Below are 9,801 nucleotides of genomic sequence, written 5' to 3'. Positions count from 1 at the left end.
TCAGCCAATTAGGTCCAGAAAGGAAGGAAGGGTCAAACTATAGGGTTGCAAGCTCCAGGGGCTCTGGGGAAAAAACCATTCCCCAGAGAAATACAACAATTCCCCCTTTTTTGTTTAACAAAGTTACAAGAAAAGCATTAGGTTCATTTTGACTTGGAATGCTGATTTCCCCACCACTCACAATTGGTGGGAAAGTCAGACTGCTTTAGGTTTGTCAACTTTATGCGGTTGACTTCTGAGGTAGAAGGTATGAGACTATTGATAGCTTTGAAAATCAAACAACGTAGGATCCCGAACGCTATGGTTACAAGGAAAAGAATAACAAGAAACAACAAAATGGTTTTAACTATAGAAATCCACCACCCTGTGAATCCCCAACCCTTGAACAGTTCCTTGACCCAATCTTCAGATTCTTGTTTCACTTGTCACTAACAAGATGACAGCTTGGATGGGGTTCATCACAGGGTTGAGTGGGAGGTAGGTTTTCTCTAAAAGGGAAAAACAGACATTTTAAAACATGGTAGAAGTTTCTGTTTCTGCCGGAAGGAATCCACACTTAGGAAGATTCTTTTTCCTCCATCCGGCGGCGTCTTCTCTTTGAGGCAACGGCTACTTGCCTGTCATCCCCTTCTGCTAGAGCTGGATTTTTGGGGACAAAAGATTTCACCCACTTCTGAGGAATCCACCGAGGGCCTGAGGGAGTAGCCACACATGCATAGCCACGACCCCAGGTCACGAGCTCATAGGGACCTTTGGTTTCCCAAGTTTCGGGATCCCTAATCAAGACTGGTGGACGCTGAGACAATTTGAATTGATTGCCACTGTTAAAATGACGTACCACGGGTGGACTCATATTTTCAAATGAACAGTTCAGAAAACTGATAGTAAACATGGCTTTGCAGAGCTTCTGCTGCGGAGACATCCACGCAGTTGAACTGCTCTGTCTAGCCAAGACTTGCTTGAGCGTCTGGTGTGCACGCTCAACCACAGCTTGACCTGTGGGGGAGTGAGGGATGCCAGTCTTACGTTTCACTCCCCCACTGCTGGACAAACTCCAGGAACTCCTTGGACACATACGCTGGGCCGTTATCAGTTTTGATTTCTTTTGGGATTCCCAACACTGAAAAAGCTTGCACTAGGTGCTGCTTGGCATGCACAGACTTTTCTCCTGCATGGGCAGAGGCATAAACTGCGCCTGAATATGTGTCAATGCTTACAGGAACGTATTTGAGGCGACCAAAACTAGGAATGTGTGTGATGTCTGTCTGCCACACTTCACAACTGCCAAGGCCCCGGGGGTTAACCCCCATGCCCATAGATGGCATGGCTTGGAGCTGGCAGTTGGGACAGGTGGCCACAATGGCTCGAGCCTGACTCCGTGTTAGCTGGAACTGACGGATCAGACCTGGCACATTTTGATGGTATTGTTGGTGACTCAGCTTTGCCTGTTGGAAGACATCAGGGAGACGTGCTTTTTCAACTGGTGCAGCAAGGGAGTCTGCCTGACAATTCCCCTCTACAATTTCACCTGGCAAATCAGTGTGGGACCTTACATGCATCACATAATGTGGATGCTCTCTGTGAGAAACTAAATAAATTAGCCTTGAAAGTAATCTGAAGAGATGTTCATTCTCGATTTCTTTGAGCACAGCCTGCTCCGCTCTGGACACTACCCCCGCTACGTATGCAGAGTCCGTTACCAAGTTAATTGGTTCTGAGAACTTCTCAAAAGCTCTTACCACTGCAGCCAGTTCAGCCACTTGGGGGGATCCCTCCACAAACTCAACATCAGCTTCCCAATGCTGAGTCTGTGGATTTCTCCAAGTCATCACCGACTTGTGGGAAGCCCCAGAAGCATCTGTGAACACTGTGAGAGCCTTGAGTGGTCTCCGACTCCTTATCTCACAAGGAATGAGGTGGAATTCCTCGTTGAACAACTTGTGAGACGGGGCATGGACTGATATTTGTCCTCTGTAGCTGTCCAGAGATAACTGGAGACTGGCATTGCTCTGGAGCAAATGCTCAAACATCTCTTTGGTCAATCTCTCAGGAGAGTTCCTTCCCTCCTTAGAAAGTCTGATTGGAAGGTGAATACATGTAAAGTCACAACCAGCCAGTTCACACAATTTCACCCTGGCCTTCCGAATCAGCTGAGCTATCAATTCTTGTGGCTTAGTGATGGTCTTGGATCTTTGGTGAGAGAGGAAGACCCACTCTATGATCAAGAGTGAATCTCTCTGCCCCTCAATCCATTGGAAAATCAAACCATGCAAATGTGGCAGCTTTCCTAGAACAATGAAATGGAAAGACACATTTGGCTCACACCGATGAGCCTGTCTCTCTGACAAGGCCTTCTGTATCTTTTCGATCGCCGTCTTTGCCTCTGGGGTCAGTTCCCTGGGAGAAACCAGCTCCCTCTCCCCCTTCAATAAATTGAAGAGGGGGGCTAAATCCTCATTCGTGAGGCCTAGCCAGGGTCTTACCCAATTCAAAGACCCACACAAGGAGCGGAGATCTGCTAGGGTTTTGGGATTGCACTCAATTTCCAATTTCTGTGGAACAATGGTCCTCGCACTGATTTCCAGACCCAGGTACTTCCAAGGTGGCATCCTTTGAACTTTGTCTTCCTGCAATTGAAATCCAGCAGAGGTTAAAACCTTAACCACTAGGTCAAGTGTGTGTTGGAGTATTATGTTATTAGGGCAGCACAATAATATGTCGTCCATGTAGTGAAGGATGATGGCATCCTTTCTCTTGGCACGTACCGAAGATAGCAATGAGGCTACGTACTGTTGGCATATGAAAGGACTCACTTTAAGGCCTTGGGGCAAAACTCTCCAGTGATAGCGCTTCATTGGGGCTTCTCGATTGATGGTGGGAACCGAGAATGCAAACCGTGGGGCATCTTCTGGGTGCAGTGGAATTTGGAAGAAACAGTCCTTGATATCTAGGACAGCCAATTGCCAATCTCGAGGGAGCATTGATGGAGTGGGCATCCCTGGTTGGAGTGGTCCCATGTCCTCTACAATTTTGTTTATTTCCCGGAGATCATGGAGCAACCTCCACTTGTCCTTCCCCGGTTTCTTTACTACAAAGACTGGGGAATTCCAAGAACTTGTTGTCTCTTCTAGGTGTCCTTGAGCCAATTGTTCTTCCACGAGCTCCTCAAGCGCCTTGAGCTTCTCTTTACTCAATGGCCACTGTGCTACCCATTTTGGGGTATTATCCAGCCACGTTAACTTTTGGGTAGGGCGCTCCACAGTGGCTATTTGCAAAAATCCTGAGGAGTCTTAGGAATGACCAATTGGACTCCCCACTGGGACATGGTGTCTCTCCCCCACAGGGGGGCCTTATATTCTGCAACAAATGGGCGGACGCTGGCCAATTTTCCATCAGGTCCCTCAATTTGCACGATGTTTTTTGAAATTTTTGCCAATGTGATTCCACCTATGCCCTGAAGTTTGCCCGCTACAGGTTGCAATTCCCAATGTGATGGCCACATGGTTTTAGGTATAATCGTGATGTCCGCGCCCGTGTCCAGGTCCCCTTCCACATGGAGGCGGTCTGGCCCACAGGCTAGGTTGCATGCCATACAGGGTTTATTCTCTCCCACCACCTCAGCCCAGTAGACTTCTGGTGATTTTCCATCTGCTGTGATCTCTGCTGGAACAGGAATGGCCTGAGCAAGAATTTGCCCCTCTACTAGGTAAAATGGTGGGTGCATGCAGCGTGCCAACAGCATAAGGCTTGTTATCTCTCCCTTAATGGTCATGGGAGCTACCTCAATCTCCAAAGGTGTGTGTGCTGTGTCCCCAATAACAAAATACTCACTGTCCAGTCCCATGTGGTAAACCGTCAGATCCTGTGGGATGTTTGACAGGTCCACTGTAATGACTGTCCAATCAGTAGACCTGAAATGAAAACCTTTGGCAGTCACGAGCCTGAATCGGCCTCGCGGCTGCCAAACCTTGTTAATTGAACATTTGACATTTTTATTTTTCTGCACCCCCACACCGTGTGTCCCGTCCTCCCCCTTTTTTGTTAAGAGAGAGGCATTTGCCAGTGTGGGTCCCGCTATATTTATATCTTTGCGCGTATTTTTATCAACAGCGGGTACGCGCTGTAAGCTCAGTTTTTTTGTTTGTTGAACTTCTTCTGTTTCTGGTTTTGTGGGCAGGCTCTGGCGAAGTGTCCTGGCTTTTTGCAACGGAGGCAGGTGATGTGCTGCAGCTGGTCTGGTGACATTGGTTGCCTCCTTGGTCCTGGTACCGCAGCTGCCGCATGCTGTGGGTGTGCCAGTCCTGGATTCCTTTCAGGTGCACTGAACAATTCTGCTTTCCTGGTACAGGCTTCAATCATATGTGCAAGACTAGGCGATGGGTCGAGGGGAAGGCTAAGAATAATTCTACGACAGGTCTCATTAGCATTCCTCTGAGCCATCTCCTTGATCAATTCTGCCTGCACCACCGGATCTTGCACTTGTCTTTCCACTTGCGTTCTCAGACGGTCCACAAACTGCAAGAAATTCTCTGAAGGAAACTGTTTAATGTTAACATAACTGCCTTTAACTTCTATTGTTGGTAGCTGGTAAAACATTTTTTCTGCAGCATTACAGATCTTATCTAAGACTGGCTTGGATAACACTCGAGTTTGCATTTCTGGACAGTGCCAATTCCCTTCACCACACAAATGATCATGTGTGATATCATTATCATCATTGTCTTTTGCTTCGCCAGGAGTTTGGTGAATTTCCTGTAATACTGTTATCAAAGCCCTTTTCCATCTGGTTTCCCATAAGTCATATTCTGAGGGACTTCACAAGCATCTGAATAGGTCTTTGATGTCAGTAGGTACCATTTCATTCGAATTAAAAGTTGCTCTCATCATACCTTTAAAAATTTCACTGGATCTTCCAAATTCTCTCTGTATTTTGCAAAGTTCCTTTTTATCTTGATATGATAATGGCTGATAAGTTCTCCTGCCGTTTCTCTTACCAAGATAAACTACAGGTGCTACAGAGGGTATGCTTTCACCAACATCTTTCTGAGTTACTAGAATTTCTGCTGCTCTTCCATTGCCCAGGGAGGCAGGAGGTATTCCCTCCCCCACCCCCTGGGGTCTGGCACGAGGCAGCTCCCCCCCCCTCTCCCGGGGTCCCGGAGGAGGCTGCCCATTTCCCCTTGCAGCAAGGAAATCTCCTCCCCCGCTGGGGCTGTAGGCTGGGAGCTGCCCACCCCCACCCCACCCGGGGCCGCAGGCTGCAAGGGGCCCGCCCCCGCCCCCGTCCCTGCCGCTCGGAGGGAGGGGGAGGCACTGGGAGGAAGGATGGGGCGGGACAGCCCAAGGCATGAATGAATTGGGGAAGAGATATGGAGCAGGGGCGGGGAACTGGGGAGAGAGGGGGTCGTTGGGAGAAGGAGCAAGCACATGGTGTCCGCCATTGTCCCCCAACACGTGGTCCTGTTTCTGCTGGGGAAGCTCATTGAGCTTTTCCAGTTCGGGAACGGAGGAATCAGGGAAAAGGGAAAAGGCATTTGGGGAATTTGTCTGTGGCTGTCTGCTTTTTTCCGCTTCTAACAGCTGCTTGCGAGCTTGTAAAAATATTGGAACGAATAGAGGAGCTTTTTTATCACCATTCTCAATTTTTGAAGTTAATGAATGTCCAATTTTATCCCAAAATGAAACAGAATTTAAGTCTTGCAAGGCAGATTCTGGAATTTCAGCTGATAGCCAAGCGACAAAATGTATTAGCAACTTTTTAGGGATTTTAACATCAATTAAAATACTTTTAAGCTGTTGTAATAAACTCTTTTGGTGAACAGATAGCCGTACGCCCATGTTTCTGATGTTTTAAAAACTACCTGTTCAAAATCTACCTTCTGACGCGAAAACACAACACGAAATTTTCCCGACACTCGGTATGAGCCGAGCAAGCGAGACGGGGGAGCCACGGGGCCGAGAGAGCGTCACTGCTGCCGCTTCTCTCCGGCTCCGGGGGCACTGGGGGGGGTCCAGCCGCCGTAGCCTGGCTTTTGTGACCCGACCCGTGCCGTGAAAACCCCCGAAACGTGGGCTGTGCCGGCCGGGGCGGCGCCGCTCGCTGCGGAGCTCCGGCCAGGGAAAACCCCTCACGTTTACTTCAAACTGCCTCTGCTGGGTCCTAGCGCACCCTGCAGCCGTGCAGTGTCCACGATCCAATGGTAAACATCCCCCCAGCTAGGAGCTATTCCCGGGTTAGCCGCAACATGGGGGAATTTTACCTGTCTTGTGGACCGAGGCTTGTGCGTGCAGCTGCATCAGAAGTCCCTAGTCCTGAGCCGACTTGCCTCAGGCGTAGGGCAAGCTACCGGTCAATCCCAACCAATTAGGGTCACAAAAAAGGCAACTCAGAGATGGTAGGGTAGTTGACTGCTCAAAAGCTTTTGAGACCCCTGGAAGGGGCTCCAGCTCTGCGTGGGCTTTTAATATAATAAAAACCGACGTTGGGCGCCAACTGAAGCACTCCCCCGCAGCCCCCCGGGGCTAGCTCTGTTTCTTGGGAGGCTTTGGGGGAAATGCTTCGAGGGGACCAGGGCAAAAGATTCCAAAAGAGGCTCTTACCCCCAGGGTTGATCCAAGACGTTTATTCCATGCGGGGAGGCGAAGGCAGGAGGGCCAAGAGGCAAGGGCCCAGAGGGTAGGAGGCAGGGGCCCCAGGAGGCAAGAGAAGGCCCCAGGAAGTAAGAGAGCGAGAAGAGGAAGAGCAGGACCTTATCAAGGCTCCTGCCAAGGGGGATGGCTGGAACTCAGCCAATTAGGTCCAGAAAGGAAGGAAGGGTCAAACTATAGGGTTGCAAGCTCCAGAGGCCCTGGGGAAAAAACCATTCCCCAGAGAAATACAACAGATAAGCTACAAATAAGTGACTGATAGACAAGCACTTTTTACAACTATACAAGACCACTATGATTTTCATGAAATCAGAAATCTCTTATACATTCTCTGAATGTGTAGAGTTCTTGACGTGGAGATGTTCACATTAAGATACTTCCCTGGGATTGAGACAAATTAGGAGATTCTTTGCACACCACCATCATTCGTTGGTAAGTGACATTGGTTCCTAATCTATACTATTTCCTTGCTAGCTGTAGCATAGGTACCTTTATTATTGTGCACTGTATTTTATCTACTAGTACTTTTTGTAAATTTCTTTTTGTGTTATCCTGTGTAGTAAGTAGTCTGTTTAAAGTCTTATGTCTGTTTTCCTTGGCCTGTTCAATAAATAATTAATGTTGTAATAGGCCTGATCAGTCATTATTAAGAACGTGTGAGCAAGAGTGGATGTTGGGGTGCTGGCTGCCTCAATAAAGCTGCTGTCTACTGCCAGAAACCTGTAAAAGCACTCATCACTTTCCCCTCTCATTCATAACAGTGATGCATAAACTTTTACAGTAACAGACTGAGATAGCATTTAAAAGCTCCAAATGAGAGTATTGTGTAAACAATGATGTTTAAACTAGACTATAACACAGATTAAACAATCAAAGGGAGATAAGATTGCTTCAGCCAAGACAGCGGGCTATCATGCTTCTGCCCTGTCCACACTGCCTGCCCAAACCATTTAACTTTGCTTGCCTTTTGTGGCTTACATGCGCACAACTGTTATATATTTTGTACAGAAAGTGCTTAGTGCTTGTTGTAATAAGTCAGCCGAGACTCCATTTTCTTCATGTGGGAAAAGCCCAATTCTTTATTCACAACTCATTTTATACAGTTTTTACAGACCTCGTGTGCAACTTTAATTGGCTAATAGCTTTCTTGCCAATTACTCTATTGGTTAGTAAAAGGTACTCTACTTGTCCATCAAGCCTCTCTATTCTTGGATTGTTTACATATTTTTCTTTACTGATTCTCATGGGACAAATCCCTTGTTATTGCAAGTGCATTTGTTTTTCAACCCAAGAATAGGTGGTCGTGTTAACAAGTTCTCATACCAAGATTGTTTTCGCATGGGAACTTGCAAATTGTTTAACTACACTTAGAAAAGATGACAGGCTAGCTATTACTTTAATATAGCAGGCCTGATTTTATGAGGCCTTTCTTTTATAATTCTTCTACCTGTCTTTGATAAGTGCTTACAATGGAACACTGGTACATAGTGGATCATTACTCTAGGGAACTTTGCTTGTCTACCACTGTACTATTCTGGTATGAGTCTTCTGCCCACTGGAAGTTCTATTAGACTAGATGCTGCCCCAGATGAAGGGCTTCTTGGTAGGTGTCACAAACTATGGAATGAAGAAGGAAGAATATGATGTTTGAGTAGAACTTAGAGTGATAAGGGGCATGCCAGTGCAGAAGTAAAGGTGACAGATCAAAGTTAGCTGACAATAATACCTACAATGAAGAAATGTGTTAGCAGAACTGGATATGAGTTTCTTTTCTGACTTAATTCAGTTAATCAAAGGAAGATCATAGAATAATTTAGTTCAGAAGGGGTCTTTAAAGGTCATCTAGTCTGCAATGAGCAGGGACATCTTCAACTAGATCTGTACAATCCAATCTGACTTTGAATGTTTCCAGGGATGGGGCATCTACCACCTTTCTGCGCAAAACTATTCCAGTGTCTTACCACTCTAATTTTAAGAAAATTCTTCCTTATAGCTAGTCAGAATCTCCTCTCTTTTAATTTAAACCATTGCCCCATGTCCTATCAAAACAGGCCCTACTAAAAAGTCTGTCCCCATCTATCGGTGATTGATGGAGAGACGGGAAGACTGATTCATGATCAGAATTCAATTTTACTGAGGTTTTCCAAGCCTTATATACCATTTCAGTGAGGTTAATAATTTCTACTACAATAATTAGGTTAGAAGATCATACAAGCAATTCATGCATTATACAACATCTTTATCGTAGAGGATTGATCGAATCTTTTCCCTTAAGCAGGTTTTAATCTCATCTTTTCATAAGCTCAAAGTTCTGTTTGTCCTTGCCATGGCATCCTAGTCACCAGACTAGTTATGCTAATTAAGTCTGTCTTACTCTCAGACTTGTGTATTCCCACACCCATCCTTTTAATAGGCTCCCTTTAAGTACTGAAAGGCTGCAATAAGGTCTCCCTGAAGCCCCATAAGGTCTCCTGTGGGAAGCCTGCCTGAGATATGGCTGCGTGAGAAAGGACATAGCAGCCAGATTCAGCTAGTCTCTGTGTGAGAAACTAGGCGTACGTGACTGAAGCAGGGCCAACAGTGCCCTTGAAACACAGGTGCAGAGATAACAGCTGGGTTGTTGAGAATAGTTGGTATGCAGTAAAGAAAATTAACGAGATGGGAACTTGGAATCGCAAGGCTAGCAATAGAAAACAAAGCATTAGTGTTAGACCCAATCCTGAGCTTAGATTTTGCAATATGCATGAGCTAATTATTGTGTGTATAAAAAACGACTGGTTGGACAATAAAGCGAGACTTGTTGACCTTGACAGCTTGGAACTCGTCTCCCATCTTTTCCAATATCTGGTGACCCCTGGACATGATGCGCTGCGTCCCTCCCTGCAGGAGTTGAGAAAAGATGATGGGTTCGGATTCTGCGGCAACCAGAATGGTGTAAGGGCGATAAGCGAGGAAGCCCCGACCCTGAGTGATCGTAACGACGAGCTCAGCCGATACGTGCCGCCGACAGCCTTTTGGAGAGTTGCAACAGCGCTGACGTGAGTATGGATAGGCAAGCGGCATATGAGTTATTTACCGCCTGCTTAAGGCAGAGGCGGATACAGGGTATCGACCTGGATAAAGAATTACCTTCACTTTTGAGACACGGGGAGT

Source organism: Sylvia atricapilla, chromosome W (genome assembly GCF_009819655.1).
Source record: "Sylvia atricapilla isolate bSylAtr1 chromosome W, bSylAtr1.pri, whole genome shotgun sequence".
Classification (NCBI taxonomy): Eukaryota; Metazoa; Chordata; class Aves; order Passeriformes; family Sylviidae; genus Sylvia; species Sylvia atricapilla.
Note: the sequence above shows the minus strand (reverse complement) of the source record.